Source organism: Notamacropus eugenii, chromosome Y (assembly GCF_028372415.1).
Source record: "Notamacropus eugenii isolate mMacEug1 chromosome Y, mMacEug1.pri_v2, whole genome shotgun sequence".
NCBI lineage: Eukaryota > Metazoa > Chordata > Mammalia > Diprotodontia > Macropodidae > Notamacropus > Notamacropus eugenii.
In genome coordinates, this window is record NC_092880.1 from 4,849,046 (window position 1) to 4,866,605 (window position 17,560).

At 37.8% G+C, this 17,560-nt stretch overlaps 2 pseudogenes; one reads left to right on the forward strand and one right to left on the reverse strand.

Annotated features, from left to right (window-relative positions):
- The window catches only part of LOC140516723 (olfactory receptor 4P4-like), a 34,730-nt pseudogene extending 31,627 nt beyond the window's left edge, over positions 1-3,103 (reverse strand).
- Positions 3,104-8,556: 5,453 nt separating this feature from the next.
- On the forward strand, positions 8,557-16,420 carry LOC140516724 (olfactory receptor 4P4-like; annotated as a pseudogene).
- The last annotated feature ends 1,140 nt before the right edge of the window (positions 16,421-17,560 follow it).

The window sequence follows — 17,560 nt, forward strand, 5'->3', positions numbered from 1 at the left end:
TTTTTTTTCTTGGCAAAGATACTAATGTTGTTTGCCAATTCTTTCTTCAGCTCACTTTACAGAAGAGGTCACTGAGGCAAATAGAGTATTTTGTCCAGAGTCACACAGGCATTGAGTGTCTGAGGCTAGACTTGAATTCCGTTCTTTCTGATTCTATGACTAGCACTTTATTCAGGGTACCACCCAGCTGGCCCCACATTTAGTAGCAATAAGGAAAAATATATTGAATCAGTTGAAATCACAATCTCATTGGATTTTTTAATTGAATCACTCTAGAGATCATTTTAGTGACAAGTAAAACAGTATCTTTTGCTGTGTTTGCTTTAGTTTGCTTGTTTAATCAAGAAGTAAAATGCATCTGATTGAATCTTGTCTTTATCAACTAAGAGTCTTTACTAGGAGTAAGTAGAGACAAAAGTACAGGAGAAAAGTACAGAGTTTCTTTAACTAGAAAAAGCATACCTATTTGCGTCGTTAGTGTGATTAAAGATCTTCCCCACCCATTAAATGGCATGTGCATTATGATTAATTTGATTAGGGAGGATTTATAAGAAGGGACACACGTTTTGTTAATGAGGCACTCGTTCTCAAGGGTTGGGGTGCCCTCTGGCCCTAAAAAAGGTATAAATACTCTGAGGTTGAGGGTTACTTTGAGATTTAGTTTTTGGAAGAAGGTTTGTGTGCCAAATGAGACTGTGGGAACCTGCCAAGCAGCTCACCTCCTCCCCCTGCCTAACTTTTCCCCCTGAACTGACAGAATGATACATGTGCTTGAATAAAGTGATTGTTAATCCCTCAAAAGCTGTCTTTCCTCTTGTGAATGCAGATATAAAAACCTGTGGTAGCAGGTCTTCCTGTATATGTCTGGGTGCTTACTGATACAATCATTTATTTGAATCTCTTCATGTTACAGATAAAGAAATTTATGAGTAAGGAGGTGAAATAACTCATCCAGGGTCACCTAGCTTATAAGTGGCTCAACTGGGATTTGGAAAAATTCTTCATCTTTGTTTCACCTCCTGGTTTTCTGGCCTCCCTTCAACAATCAGTTCAAGTATTCTCTTCTGCCCCGAGCTTTTCCTGGTCCTCATTCCTACTAGTCCCATTCACCTGAGAAGGCAAAAAAAAAAATGACACATTATACATATGGATTCATGTAAAACATTTCCATATTAAGCATGTGTATTGCCCAGGCAATATTCACAGAACTAAGGACAATGTACTGGTGTCGTTCTTGTGTGGGATGGCTCAGGTCCCTACATAAATCAATTACTCAGAGGCCTCTCAAAGTGATGACAGAAAAGAGATTTATTCAATTCTCGAGAAGCGGGGCTCACCTGTAGGAGTAGGAAAGCCGAAGACAAAGAACAGGACAGTGATTTATATAGACCCTAACGCAAGTCCCTCCTCCCCCCACTGACCATTATCCTCATTAGCTGAGAATATGGTCTTACATTCTAGACACGAAATCTAACCAATCCCTTTTGAAATGAAGACATCGAGGAATTATGTAAGTTTTGTCCAATCATTGAGACCCTAATACACTACACAGTTTTATATCCTTATATGGAACTATTCTATTCTAAAAATATTGTAACCTTGAGCCTTTAGGCCTTACCTCACCCCTGGGAGAAAAATTACAATCTGAGGAGCCTTCACTAAGTCTATCCCACTCATTCTGAATTGCAAAGTACTGAAGACTCTCCACGTAAAAAGTGTAATAGTAAGCACCCCAACATACACAAGGGGGTCTACTAACACAGGGTTTTAGATCTGCATTCAAAAAGGAAAGCAACTTTCAAGGGGTTAACAATCACTTAAATCAAGCACAGGTATCAGAGAAAATCAAAGTCAAAATTTCATTAAAAATATAGAGAAATCAGAATTTAACAGACTTGCTTCCAAAATGTCTGACCATTATATGAATACACAATTACCAGAGAGGGAAGAATCAATTTCTGAGTTTCAGCTGAGGGGCTCCTTAGTGGCTATCCAGAGTCTCTCTGGCCAAAGTAACACTTCCATTCAGTAAGCCCCAAAGTAAAACCTCACCCTCAGAGTATTTATATACTTTTCAGAACCAGAGGCCATAACCTTCTGACCCAGTGCCTCAATAGAAAAAAAAAAGTTACTTGGTTCCTTCTTATAAAACACTCACCTAATCAAGCTTCCCAAAATGGGTAGGCCCATCAATGGGTGGGAAAGATCCTCCTTAATCACTTTATGCAATCATAGTCACTTTTAGTAAAACAAAAACAGCAAAAGATGCTGTTTTAGTTTCCATTACAGAAGGCAGAAGAAAAACATTCATGCAGACACCAGAAAGCCAAATCCCTCATAGTAGTCAAGAAGTCAATACACATTAGCACTGCTAGGGACAAAGACATTCTCAAGTCTCCCCTCCCCCTCCCAGGGCCTTCCCATAAGCCAACACTCAAGAGCTTTGCTGTGTCTGCTGGCCTGTGTCCTCTCTCCTCTGTCCCAACCACTATCACTAACTTTCTCCTGTTCCTGCTCAGCTCTTCTAAGAGTTCAGCAAGTTCTTCCTACTACATGTGACTTAGGCTTCCAGGTGATTTAAGCAGGTCACATGGACCTATTAATGAATGGGAAAGATCTTCCCATTGAAATTGGCATTACACCATGTTAAGAAAAAAGAGAGAAGCAATAAAAATAAAGAAAAATCTTCAATCTAAACTTAGTGTTGAGAGAAATGATTGTTGTCTCTTGCATTAATAACCATTTACTGAAGGGGAAATTTTTCTGCTTGATCATCCATAAATCTCCCAGTGTGGGAAATCTTAAGCAAAGACTTACCCTGGCTAAAATCTAATCAAATTATAAAAGAAATTCTAAGTTTAGCCTAATAGGTGTATTCCTCTCATTGTGTTTCCTCAGACAGGTCTGGGAAAATGTGGAATCTCCCTTTTGTAGGACAGGTGACATTGACATCGATAGGTCTCTGATCAAAACTTGACTGATACACAGCATCAAGACAGTTATTGCAATAAAGCCCGACCTACTTTGTAAACTTCATTTTCCCGTTAACTGCTAACCAATCAGTTAATGGTACCTCCAGGAACACCAGTTCTTCCAAGGGCATCTACACTCTGATCCCACCACCATGAGAGGTCCTTGGCATTTGAGAGGGTCACTGACCTCTTTTATTAATAAATATGCTAACACAACGTTCTCTTGGTTATCTTCATTTCACTCTTCATTATTTCATGCAAATCTTTCCATATATTTTCCAAAATCATCGAACTCCTCATTTCTTATAGTACAGGAGTTTTCCATCACAATCATATACTACAATTTGTTCATTGATTCTTCAACTGATGGACATTCCTGCAATATACAAGATTTTTATTTGTGTCACAAAGAGACCTGCTTTAAACATTTTAGAATATATAGGGTTTTTTCCTTTTTTCCCTAATCATCTTTGGAAATAGACCTAAGAGTTGCATTACTGAATCAAAGGTTAAACAGTTTTATAGTTCTTTGGGCATAATTCCAGGTTGCTCTTCAACACAGTTGAACCTTTCGACAATTCCCCCATTAATGAATTACTGGCCTAATTTTTCCACACCCTCTCCAACATTTGTCACTTACCCTTTCTATTATTTTAGACAATCTGGAAAAATGAATATTTATTTATTTTGTTTATTTATTTATGCCATGTTCTTATTTTGCTTTTAGTGCTTGCATAAGTTTTTAAGTTATGAGGTACTGTCTTTTCAGCAGTAAAATTCTATTACTACAGTGCATAGCATAATCCATTTCTCTCAATAAACTTTCTCCAAGAACATCTAGAAAAGTTGCAGCAAAGAGATTCAAGAGAAGTATTTTTAGTCAACAGAGAGATTTTAGGATTTATCCTAAATGTATTTCCCAACTTACATGTATAAAACAGACATATCATCAATAGACCAGTTTTATGTAATAACTAATTATTTTTGTCATTTATTTTCAAAGGGACCATGATATGAGGAAAATGATAACATGATTTGCAGTTGACGTTGATGTGAGGGAGGGAGGGCTGTGCAAGGACAGAAGCCTCACTTTCTCCTCCACAGCCATCTGTGTCCAGTATACAGATGCTCATCAGAATGACTGGAGATGGCCAAGGATGCAATGGGAGACTCTGGCCCTTTTAAGCTAAGGCCTTGCTTCCTCTATGCCCATGGTTACATAGTGCAAATAAGATTTCAACTCAGGTGTTCCTAATTCTAATTTATATTGTCTATTCCCTGTGTCACATAGCTGCTTAGTATCAAATTGATCTTAAACCTATTTATAAAAAAATGTTACTGGATTTTATCAGTCTAGGGAGATGACCCCTCTATCACTAGAGATTTTTTAAATGATGAAATATGCACTAATGAGAGAGTTTAAGAGAGGATTGTTTTGCCAGTAGAGGTCAAAATATTTCTTTTTTTGCATGACAGCAAATTGGAGATTTTGCGACGATGTGAAGAAAAGAGTTACCTTTTAAATTTAAAGCCATAAATATGCTTGAAATATATTTTGTATTTCAGTTTTCAAAGATGCTTAAATATCAGACCTTTCTGTGAAACTCATGAGTGGGATTGATCAGTATTATCAAAGATCAATGCTCTGGCCATTGACATGTGGTTTATATCTTCTTTTAGGCTACTCTGCTGAAGACTCTCCAATTGTGAGGAACCACAAAAAATTAGAATAATGTCACTGAATTTATTCTCTTTTTTATTAAATTATTTCATTTGTTTTCAGTGTTCTACAATCACTTTGCTGTATCTTAGACTTTTTGCCCTCCTTCCCCACTTCCTTCCTGAGGCAGGATACAATCTTATATACGTTCGACACATACATTCCTATTAAATACGTTTTCATCTTAGTCGTGCTGCATAGGAGAATTAAAATGAATGGGAGAAACCATAAAACAAAGCAAAACATAATACAAAAGAAATGGTTTGCTTCATTCTGTGATACAATTCCATAGTTCTTTCTCTGGATGTGGAAGGTGTTTTGGTTTTAGCTGCCTGTAATGAGGAAACCATTCATTCATTTCCACATTTACTCAGTTTTAATATATTTGTGGCCGCAATGGAAATTGATTACTACTTCTGTGATATGTATTTTTTTTAATTTATTTATTTAACTTATAACATTCACTTACACAAAATTTTGGGTTCCAGATTTTCTTCCCCCTTATCCCCTCCCCGCACTCCAAAACACCGAGTATTCCAATTGCCCCTATCAATAATCTGCTCTCTCCTCTATCATCCCTCTCTGCCCTTCTCTCCATCCTCTCCTCTGTGTTGTAGGGCCAAATAACTTTCTATACCCCTTTCCTGTATTTCTTATTTCCTAGTGGCAAGAGTAGTACTCGACAGTTGTTCCTAAAACTTTGAGTTCCAACTTCTCTTCCTCCCTCTCTCCCCACACCCTCCTTTTGGAAGGCAAGCAATTAAGTATAGGCCAAATCTGTGTAGTTTTGCAAATGACTTCCATAATAGTCATGTTGTATAAGACTAATTATATTTCACTCCATCCTATCCTGCCCCCAATTACTTCTATTCTCTCTTTTGATCCTATCCCTCCCCATGAGTGTCGACCTCAAATTGCTCCCTCCTCCCCATACCCTCCCTTCCTTCATCCCCCCCACCCTGCTTATCCCCTTACCCTCCACTTTCCTGTAATGTGAGACAGGTTTTCATATCAAAATGAGTGTGTATTTTATTCCTTCCTTTAGTGGAATGTGATGAGAGTAAACTTCATGTTTTTCTCTCACCTCCCCTCTTTATCCCTCCACTAATAAGTCTTTTGCTTGGCTCTTTTATGAGAGATAATTTCCCCCATTCCATTTCTCCCTTTCTCCTCCCAATATATTTCTCTCTCACTGCTTGATTTCATTTTTTTAAAGATATGATCCCATCCTCTTCAATTCACTCTGTGCACTCTCTCTCTATGTGTGTGTGCGTGTGACTGTGCATGTGTGTGTGTGTGTAATCCCACCAAGTACCAAGATACTGAAAAGTTTCAAGAGTTACAAATATTGTCTTTCCATGTAGGAATGTAAACAGTTCAACTTTTGTAAGTCCCTTATGACTTCTCTTTGCTGTTTACCTTTTCATGCTTCTCTTCATTCTTGTGTTTGAAAGTCAAATTTTCTTTTCAGCTCTGGTCTTTTCATCAAGAATGCTTGAAAGTCCTCTATTTCATTGAAAGACCAATTTTTCCCCTGAAGTATTATACTCAGTTTTGCTGGGTAGGTGATTCTTGGTTTTAGTCCTAGTTCCTTTCACTTCTGGAATATCCTATTCCATGCCCTTCGATCCTTTAATGTAGAAGCTGCTAGATCTTGTGTTATCCTGATTGTATTTCCACAATACTTGAATTGTTTCTTTGTAGCTGCTTCCAATATTTTCTCCTTGACCGGGGAACTCTGGAATTTGGCCACAATGTTCCTAGGAGTTTCTGTTTTTGGATCTCTTTCAGGCAGTGATCTGTGGATTCCTTGAATACTTATTTTGCCCTCTGGTTCTAGAAGCTCAGGGCAGTTTTCCTTGATCATTTCACGAAAGATGATGTCTGGGCTCTTTTTTTGATCATGGCTTTGAGGTAGTCCCATAATTTTTAAATTGTCTCTCCTGGATCTATTTTCCAGGTCAATTGTTTTTCCAATGAGATATTTCACATTATCTTCCATTTTTTCATTCTTTTGGCTTTGTTCTGTGATTCCTTAGTTTGTCATAAAGTCATTAGCCTCCATCTGTTCCATTCTAATATTGAAAGAATTATTTTCTTCAGTGAGCTTTTGAACCTCCTTTTGCATTTGGCTGATTCTGCTTTTGAAAACATTCTTCTCCTCATTGGCTTTTTGAACCTCTTTTGCCAATTGAGTTAGCCTATTTTCCAGGGTGTTATTTTCTTCAGCATTTTTTTGGGTCTCCTTTAGTAGGGTGTTGGCTTCTTTTTCATGCTTTGCCTGCATGTCTCTCATTGCTCTTCCCAGTTTTTCCTCCACCTCTCTAACTTGATATTCAAAATCCTTTTTGAGGTCTTCCATGGCCTGAGCCCATTGAGTGGGCTGGGATACAGAAGCCTTGACTTCTGCGTCTTTCCCTGATGGTAAGCATTGTTCTTCCTCATCAGAAAGGAAGGGAGGATATACCTGTTCACCAAGAAAGTAACCTTCTATAGTCTTATTTATTTTTCCCTTTTCTGGGCATTTTCCCAGCCAGTGACTTGACTTCTGAATATTCACTTCACAGCCACTTGGCCTCCAGATCCTCCCAGCCAGTGCTTAGGGTCTGAGATTCAAATGCTGCTTCCCAGCCTCAGGGCTTTGGGCGGGGGCGGGACTGCTATTCAGTGTGAGATCAAGTTCAGGTGCTCAGGTTGGGGCAGGGGTGCCTCTCGGGCTCAGTTCCCTCAGGGGGTTTATGCAGAGACCTTCAACAATGGATTGGGGCTCCTGCCTGCTTGGGGAGCCCTGGTCCATCCCCGCCTCTGCTGCTGCCTCACGAAGGGTCCCAATCCACAGAAGCACCCCACTCCCCTCTTGACCCGCCAAAGAGACCCTCTCACCGACCCTTGTCACCTGTGGGTGGAGCGACCCACGCAGCTGCTGGGGATTCTCTCCCTGAAGCCTGCTCGGATCGGCTCCTCTCAGTGCCCTGCGGGCAAGACAGGGCTGGGCTTGGCTCCTGGTCCTCAGTGAGAAGGACCTTTTGCCAGAGGTTTTCAGGTTCTCTGGAACAGAAATCTCCTCAGCTCCGTTCTTCTGTAGCCTCTGCTGCTCCAGAATTTGTTAGCAGCTCTTTTTTACAGATATTTTATGGGCTGTGGTATTGGAGCTAGCGTATGTGCGTCTGTCTACTTCGCCATCTTGGCTCTGCCCTGTGATATGTGTCTTAACACAACAACTTGCCTGAACACTGATGCTCAAATGGTGGATCATTTAGTTACTGTAACTTCAAAGATGGTGGGCTAGGAAGTTTTCATGGGGGTTATGTCTTCCTATGCTGTGACATTTTATTCCCTTCATGGACACACTGGTGAGAGTCACTTTCCACATGAGGTTCCCATGTTACTGCTATGATTTTGTTCTTTGACCCTATGTTTTTCATTTACATTAGGCCATTCACCATCTTGAAGGAGGATTAAGTGGTGTCTCCTTCCTATACTATCACTGTTCTCATGCTCAACCCTTTCATTTATACTTTGAAAAAAACGTAGTCATGAAAAATGTAGAGAAGGTTTGGGACAGAAATATGTTTCTAGTAACTAAGTACATTTTCCAAAACCCAATTCTATAACTGGCACAAAAGCTTGCTATATGGAAAGTATAACAACTTAATCAACCAGTGACCTAAGACCACAAAAACAAAATAAAGTATGTAAGGCCCTCAGGGTGTTATTTAGTATAATTCACTCTTTTTCTAAATGAGAAAAGTAAGGGCAAGAGAAGTGAGGTGTTTGATCAGAGATCCCGAAATCCTAAAGAGCAAGTTGACCTATAAATAATAAAGTAGTAATATCAATTCAGGAAGAGATTTATTCGGAGACATGAAGCTAGAGAAAGCAATGTACAAAGCAGTAATCCTAGTACATATTGATCCAGGTACATATTAATGTAGTAGACTTTTATTTCCCAAATATCAGTTTTATTATATAAAAATGTTGGCTTTTTACAAATAAAAAAATAATGATAAGAGAAAATAAATGTCTTGGCTAAGATCACAGGGGCCATCATTATGGTCAGGAAATAAACAAATGCCACAAAAAAAGAATAATATTGAATAATACATCAGGAAGAGTTTTTCCTTTTCTTCAGAAACACAAAAGAGTATTAGATAAATGGCACAATTTATACAGTGCTTTATGATTAGCTAAATATATTATTATGCTCAGAGTAATTTTAGGAAGGAGGATCTATGATTACTCTGTTTTATAAATGAGACATTGGAGGCACACAGAAGCTAAATTACTTGTCCAGTGCCATATTATTACCAAGTGCCTTATTAAATATGGATCTTTCTCACTGTAGGAACAACATTCTGTACACTGCAACACTTTGCTTCCTGACACATAGCTAGATCAAAAAATGTTCAAGATATTCCTTCATGTCCACAGAACTATGGAGATAGGTCTACAGAATAATCCCTTCTTTTCACCCCGATTGTCCACTTATTAAACACTAAGGAAAACACTTTGCTATTTTGAAAGGTTGTTATAAGTGTCTTCATGGGTAATTAAAAGTGTTGTTCTCCCTGAAGTTAAGAATACAACAGTTGGGGACAGTGGTATCCTAGAAACACAAGAGATGATTGTTTAATTTTCGTTGTGAGTATTTACACGAGTGGTGAGGAATGCTTCTATTAAGGGGACTTGGTCTGTGAGGTTTAGATTCAGTCAAAAGGCCACACTTGAAGACCTAGAGGACCACATGTGGCCTCAAGAACTCAGGATTCCCATCCATGATTTACACCTTGAAAAAAGCAATTAGTCCTTGATTTATTGTCCTATTCATTGTCTAGTCTTAAAAAGTGATGAAAAATATATTAACTATAGAGATTAAACCTAAAAGTCTATCATGTGGTATACACATTTTTTTCAGAACCAGTTCTTAAATATTTACCACCATGCCCCTATCTATCTAATTCCTTACCTGAGTAAATCTTCTTAATATAAGATACTACTCCACACTTCCTTTTATTATTATTATTATTTTTATTATTATTATTATTAACAGTGGAAATATTAGTTTCCGTTTATTATAAATCATAAGATTAAAAGGTTTTTAGAAGGGACTTTTTTGTCTCTTTTTATATCCTTAGAACTTGGCACAATATCTGTCACATAGTAGGTGCTTAGTAAATGCTGACTGATATTTTTTGAAAAGGAATGCCACCCTGCTAGGGTCATAGGCAACCACTTTTCACAAGCTATCAAGTTCCAGTATTCGCCTTTAAAATCAATGTTCTGAAGTAGGGGATTTCCCAAATTCTTTCTAGTTTTAACATTGTTCAATATTGGAATGTTATTCTTAGCAACTGTGTATTAAAGTACATGCATTTTGTTCTTTAAATTGACCTCATTAATTTCTTCCCCTTATTATTTTTATCTTTTTATCTCCACTGCAAAGTATATTGTCTGATATATAATATGATTTTTTAAACAGCTTTATTCTCAATGAGTTGTTAAGGCACAAGCTCAGTTTTCACCAGAACGGTCTCGGGTCAGGTAAAGGTTAGGGCTTCTTGAAACCGCTGAGCTCTCACAAGGCTCCCCAGAGAACAGCTGGGAATTGAGGGAGTGAGACACGAGTTATCTTGTTTTCCACCTCTTCTCAGTGGGAACTTGCTGGGGAGAGCATCCCACCCCTGAGATTGGTCCGTGGTCTGAGCACACCTTTTGTTAATTGGCTAAGGGGCTGAGAGCATGCACGGTGTCCACGAGCGAACTATGCAGCTGGGAGAGCTTAAATGGGGACAGGAAAGCCTGCTCCAGTCTCTTCGGAGGCGTGGGAGGAAAAGGGGGGGCTCCAGTGGGGAGAACTCCCCCTGCATGCTGACATGAAGTTTGTATCCAGAATAAAGCCTACACCTCTGCTTCACTCTGGCGGTCTCTTCTCTCATATGTTTATCTAGCTGACCACTGAAGACCTGAGATAAGCAAGAGGACCAGGCAGCCCACAGCATTAGGCTGGACAATGAGTGAATTAAACAATAATAGAATCGTTTAACACCAAAGCTCATCATTGTACGACTTTTATCATACCTCAATGAAAATTATTATTCCCAAAACTTCACTCTTTATATTACAAGTATGAGAAAATATGACGAGTAATTGTGTAAAAGTTAGTGTGAAAATGTAGAAAAAGAACTGGAATTACCCTTATGAAATCAGAACTTTATGTATTGGCTCTTAAATAAAAAATGGTGTGGGGTGGGAGGGGTCTGTGCATCTGTGTGTGTGTGTGTGTGTGTGTGTGTGTGTGTGACCTTGGGAAAGACCTTTTCTTTTCCTGTGCCTGTTTTTTTTTTTTCATATGTAAAGTGAGGGAATTAGGTGTGTTATTTTTTTTTCCCAAGTACCACTTCAAAACTAATTACTGAACGCTCGAAGCCTATATTCTATCTGGAAACTTGAAAGCAAGTTTGAAATAATAGTATCAGAAGTTATCTCAAAGAGTTGAGAAAACAAGTCTCCAAATCCCCAAATGCTTTAAATGCTGTGCTTCTCTCATTTCAGACATAAATACTCCACAGACACACTCCCTACAAATATGATTCTTATTGAGGAAAAAGGTGGAACATGGACAAGATCTGGTTTTCTACTCTCAGCTGATTAATATTTAGATCACGCTGATTAGATGAAGGTAAATTTCACTAAGCTTCAACTTGGAATTATTTAATCATTTCCAAGGAAAGCACTCTTATTTCCAGCAGACTTCCTTCTGGGCTACAGGTACAACTGGATAGTTGGAAAACCAGTCTCCATCCCTTTTAGCTCTGTTTTCTGATGTAGAGTTCAAGGACTGTAGCAAAAATATAATTTGGAGGCGAGGAAGGACACCAGAAATCACACCTGAAATACATATGGTATAATTTTGTGACATGTAAATTTTCAATTAGAGATTTTAATACCGTTTTCTTCTCCCTCTACCTTGCCTAAGATTATAAAACTTCAAACACATCCTATAGTTCAAGTCCTCTCTCCAGCATCTTATAAGTGAGGAAACTGAGGCTCAGAGATCACAAATGACTTGTTTAAGATCATTTTCACAAGTAAGTCATGTCACATTCTCTTTCTCTTACCCTCCTTTTCCCGCCTTTACCTCCTCTGTATTTTTTCATTTTTCATTTCCTTATTCCCCTTCCCTTTTTTCTCCTCTTTTTTCCTCTACACCTCCCATTTTTGTGCTTTAACTATTATAGTCTTCTAATCCTCAGTGGTATCAAAATATTCCATCAACTTTCTTGGAAATCCTAGCAGTTCCATCAGCTCCATTATATTGTAACAGTAGGATTTTTTATGAATTCTTCTTTAACAAAAAAAAACAAAACAAAACAAAACAAAACAACTATCCTTTGAGTAGTAGGCAGTTACAGTGTTCAGTTACCAGAAGTAGACAAACAGGGCTTAAGGCGAAAAATAAAGTGGCATGTGAAAAGGATGCTCACTCTCAAAATCCAAAGACTTCCTGATTCTAGTCCAAGGTATGTGACCATGATTATGTGACCACAAACAATTCCCTGCCCACAACTGGAATGATTTTCCCCCCCTGCGAAATGTCTTCTTTTTCTGGTTGTTGTTATGGTATTCCTATAGTCACTACCATCACTTGATACTTAAAGATTTAAAGACCTCTTATGATCCTTCCCATAAAGAGAAACAACAACTTTCATTTTTTCTCTTCTGTCCTTAGATTTTATACTCTCTGTGTGTTGCTGTGTGGTTAACATTAACATATATTGATGATAAATATAAAACTGTTTACCTAAGTTCAAAAACATAAGACTCATTTATATGGCATTACATGGATTTTGGCAGTAATTGCCTGAATCTTCCAACCTTTACCCCTGTTTGTAGAACTCTCGCAGAATAGTACAATACAGAGAAGAGATTTAGGAGTCAAAAGACCTGGATTCAAACTGTGCATTTTATACTTTATAATTATGTTTCCTTGAACAGATCCTAGCCTCTCTAATTATATTTTTTTCTTTTTTTGTTAAATTAGATGAGCAGACTAGGAAGCCTTTGAAATCCTTTCCAGCTTGAAATCTATGACCTTAAACTGTAATTTATCTATCAGGAAGCATTTAGTAAATGTGTACTCTATTCCAACCACTGTCACAAGCTCAAGTGCTATTAAGCTTTGTCCTCAAACACCATACATGTTATCAGAAAAGAAGGCATGTATGTATGTGTGTGTATACACACACACACACACACACACATAACAAACATAATACAATTTTAAGGGAGGTAGGAAGGGGTCAGGTAATGCTCATTCCCAGGGATCAGGTATTTCTTTTATGTTGAAGGTGTATTTTAACAGAGTTTGTGAGTGATAAATTAACTAAGCTATTAATTTATAAAGGATTATTAATCAAGTATTGATATTAGTGTATGCTCTCCTTTTTATACTTTAGAGATATTTTATTCAAGACATGAAATTGTACCTTTTTTTTAAGGTAAGACTAATTTGCCAATGATGTGTATACTAAAATTATAATTTGGCAAGCAAGTCCTGAAAGTTATGATGTGAAAATAGTTTTCATAAAACATCATTGTGGCTTTCATTACAAAATTACCATTTCTGATGCTTCAAAGTCCAAGTAAAGGCAATTTCTATTTAAAGCTACTTCCAGAAATTGTCTTTATTATCTAACTGTAAATAATAATAATGTCTTCTTGGAAGCCAGGGCAGTGGATATCACAAGCACCCATGGATGAAGAATAATGAAGACAAGAGTTTAGGCTGTTGTTTTCTATAAAAATGAGATCTATTGATTTTCTCTGGTAAAGTCTATTCTGTATGAGTATACTTTGCATTTGATGATTAAAAGTGACTACAGGACATTTGAGAGACATAGTAGGAGATCAAAACATAGTTGGAAATAATACATATATGAAAAAGAAAAAAAGAGCAAAAAAGGGAATTCTAAGAATCAGACCTCAGGATTGTGTGCATATCCCAACTCTTGAAGAGAAAAGACAGAGAGATGGAAAACCAATTAAGAAGCATCGCATAGCTCACTTTGGTTGGACTACAGGTTGTTTCCAGGTACTGAAATATTGAAGATGAAAAATAGAACCAAATACATTTGATATTAAAATAAGAAGGCACTGAATTTGACTGTGATGGGTGAGATAGTCAGACCTCTGTTTTAGGAAAGTCACTCAGGAAAGGATGTATAGGAGTAAGAAGGGAGTTTCAAGGTAGACACACCAATTAGGAAAATAAGAAAATAAGGTTATGGCTTATTAGGGATTAAAGTATGCTGTCAATAGGCTGTATGTCTAATGAAGAGAGAGATGTAAAAGCCACAAGGGGGAGAAATAACAAAATTTGGTAAGTGATTTGACATGTATAGTGAAAGAGTGTGAGGAATTGAGTATGAAAATGAGTATGTGAAGCTAAGTGACTGTAGGAGTGGGGATACTAAGGATTTTGCTAAGGCAATCTTAACCATCTTTCAAAGAGCCAGTTATTAATTCTTTTTTGTGAGCATGGAATATCTCAAAAACTGGCAATGGCTACAAATCAGGACTTGACATATTGTTTCATTGTTTGCCTAGATTTAAGAAAGTTCCAATAATACAGATTACATTTGAAAGCATATGTGAATACTATTTATTTTCCCCCAGATCCCAGCGTTTAAAAATACATCCCAGCATTTAAAAACCCATCCCTTTATTACTCTATAATCACTACTTGAGTTCACAAAGAGTGCAATAATGAAGTCATCACTAGAATGGAGGATTAATTACCCCAAGAGAGTAAAAATAGGATGGTGATGATGATAATGGTACAATGCTTTAACTTTTCCATGTGTTTCATATTGATCATCTCACATAATCCTCATAATAACCATGATTCTGATTATTAATATAGGGAAGGCACTAGGATTAATAAAATTAAGAGGAAAAGGTTTCCTGTAAAAGAAATTGTTTTATTGGCTACTTAAAGGAAGACAGAGAAGTCAGTAGAAATTGTATCAATAAGGACCCCAACATACACAAGGGGACCTGCTACCACAGATTCTTCAATGTGCCTTTCTAAAAGGAAAGGCAGCCTTTGAGGGGTTGACAATCACTTTAATCAAGCACAGGTATCAGAGAAAATCAAAATCAAAATTTCAGAGAAAATACAAGGAAATCAAAAGTCAACAGACATGTTTCCAAAATGTCTGACCATTAACATACATACATCTTTACTAGAGAGGGAACATCTGAGTGTCTCAAAGGGGAAGAGGAGTTCCTTAAAGGCTTCCCAAAGTCCTCTTGTGGCCAAACACTTCTAGTTGGTAAACCCCAAGGTAAAACCTCATCCTCAGAGTATTTATACTCTTTTCAGAGCCAGAGGGCATGACCTTCTGACTCAGTGCCTCAATAGAAAAGTAAAAGGTACTTGGAACCTTCTTACAAAACAACTCCCCTAATTAAGCTTCCCTCAAAGGGCAGGACCATCAATGGGTAGGGAGGATCCTCTTTAATCACATTCAAATGAGGGCATTATACTTCTTGGTGATACTAAAACAAAAACAGGAAAAGATTTTAATTTGATTGCCATCACTGTAGTGGAAGAGGGAGAGATTTCTAGGTATGAGGGATAGGTAGGAGACAAAGACACTGGATCAAAGAACAAATGGGGGGGTAAGATGTAGGAAGACTAGAAAGGTAGAAAAAGGCAAGGTTATAGAAGGCTTTGAAAGCCAAACAAAGCTGTGTTGTTTTTGTTTGTTTGTTTTCAAATTTGATCCAGGAGATAGATGATAGGGGACAGTGGAGTTTATTAACTAGCAGACTTATATAGTTATTCTTTTAGGACTTTCTCAGAATCATGGTGTTCAGATTCTGTGTTTTGTCCTGTTCTCATTCTGTTATGTGGCTTTTCTAATGGGAAATTTGATAATCATGAAATCCATCCTGGGCAGTCAGCTCTTTGACCAACCCATGCGCTGTTTTTTAACTTACTTATCCCTCATAAATGTTGATTACACCAGCACAGTGACACCAAAGCTCATTAGTGACTTGCTGGTTGAAAGGAAAAGGATTTCCTACAACAACTACTTGATTCAAGTTTGTACAATGCACTTGTTCAGGGCAATAGAAATCTTTGTTCTTACAGGGATGACCTATGACCAGTATGTGGCCATCTGCAAACCTCTGCATTAGCAAGTGATCATGAGCAGGCAGAGGTGCAATATCATGGTCTTATCTGCTTTTGCTTGGGCAATTCTGCATTCATTTTCTCAGATTGTGGCCCCAATGAGATAAATCATTATTTTTGTGATGTATATCCCCTATTGGAACTTGTCTGCATTGATACTCAAAGGATGGGGCTTTTAGTGATTGTAAGTTCAGGGATGGTTGCCTTGATGGTTTTCATAGTGGTGATGGGTTCACACACTATGATGTTATACACTCTCCATGGGCACTCTTTTGAGAGCTACAGAAAAGCTCTTTCTACATGTGGTTCCCATGTCACTGTTGTGATTTTATTCTTTGTTCCTGTCTCTTCATTTATATTAGACCAGTCACCACCTTTAGGGAAGATAAAGTGTTTGCCCTGTCTTACACCATCATAGCTCCCATGCTCAGTCCTTTCATCTATACTTTGAAAAATAAAGACATGAAAAATGCAGTGATGAGTATATGGAGCAGAAACAAGTTTTTAAGAAGAAAGCTCGTTTTCTGAAAAAAAGATGCTTCTCATCAGATTTTCATGGTTCCAAGAAATTGAAAATTCAGTGCTTATTTAAGTCTTGTCTGAAGCCAGTAGGATTTAGAGTAAGAAAAGACTAGTGAATCATGTAGTTGATACAAATGACTTTTTTGTTACATGGGAAAAAATGGCAGGAAAAGACTAGAAAGACCAAAGAGTACAATGACAGATAATAGGTAAACAAGATCTGTCTTCTATTCTAATTTGATGAATAGTGTACTGGTCTTGGAGTCAAGGAGAAATAGATTAATATTTCCCTTTTGTGTGTTTTTCCCAGTGGAAGCTTTGCTTATTTCAGAAAACTAAATTGTCTGTGATAATGTTTAATATAAATTTTAGACTTTAATAAGGGCCAAAGTTTGAATTAAGAAGAGTCTGGACCTAATAGTCTCCTTTGTTTAGAGGATGCCTACACCTTGGGTTGTGAATAAACATTTCAAAGGCCTGTTTATGACAGGATGTCTGCAGTCTGGGTGATGGGACTTTTCCTTACCTTGAATCACAAAGGCATGCTACAGAAGGAAGATGCCCATAGCCTGGGATCACAAAACTCAATTACAATGTGTTTACGATGTGAGAACTCCTTTCTCATGGCAAAAAGTACTTAAGACAGTCAATTTCTGTACTAAGTCAGCCAGTTCTGATCCTGGCTCCATAGTGCTATGTAACTGTTATCTTTATGGGGAATTGATTAATTAATTACATCATAAAATGTATGCATGTAACCTGCTGCCTTTTCTTTAACCAAGTTTTCAGGTCAACAGTTATGGCGCCCAAACGTGGATTGGAACTGAGGAACAGGACGGACATTTCCTCATCTCACCAATGCCAGGACTCCAGCGCCAATAGGAACCATTTTTCCTAGAGTCCTGGGCCTTGACGGGGTCGGGGTAAGTCCTTCCATTCCCAGCTTCCAAAGGACTCAAAAGTTCCCTTTAAATATAACCGCAGGAGAGAGACCACTCTGCGTGAAAACGCCTCTATATTAATTAGGTCTCCTCTGAAGATCGATCTAGGGAAATCAGCTAGCTATGGGTCAGTCAAAAAACTAGAAGTAGAAATCCGGCTGACGAGACCCCTGTTTCTCATATGTCAAGCCGTTACCAACCTGAT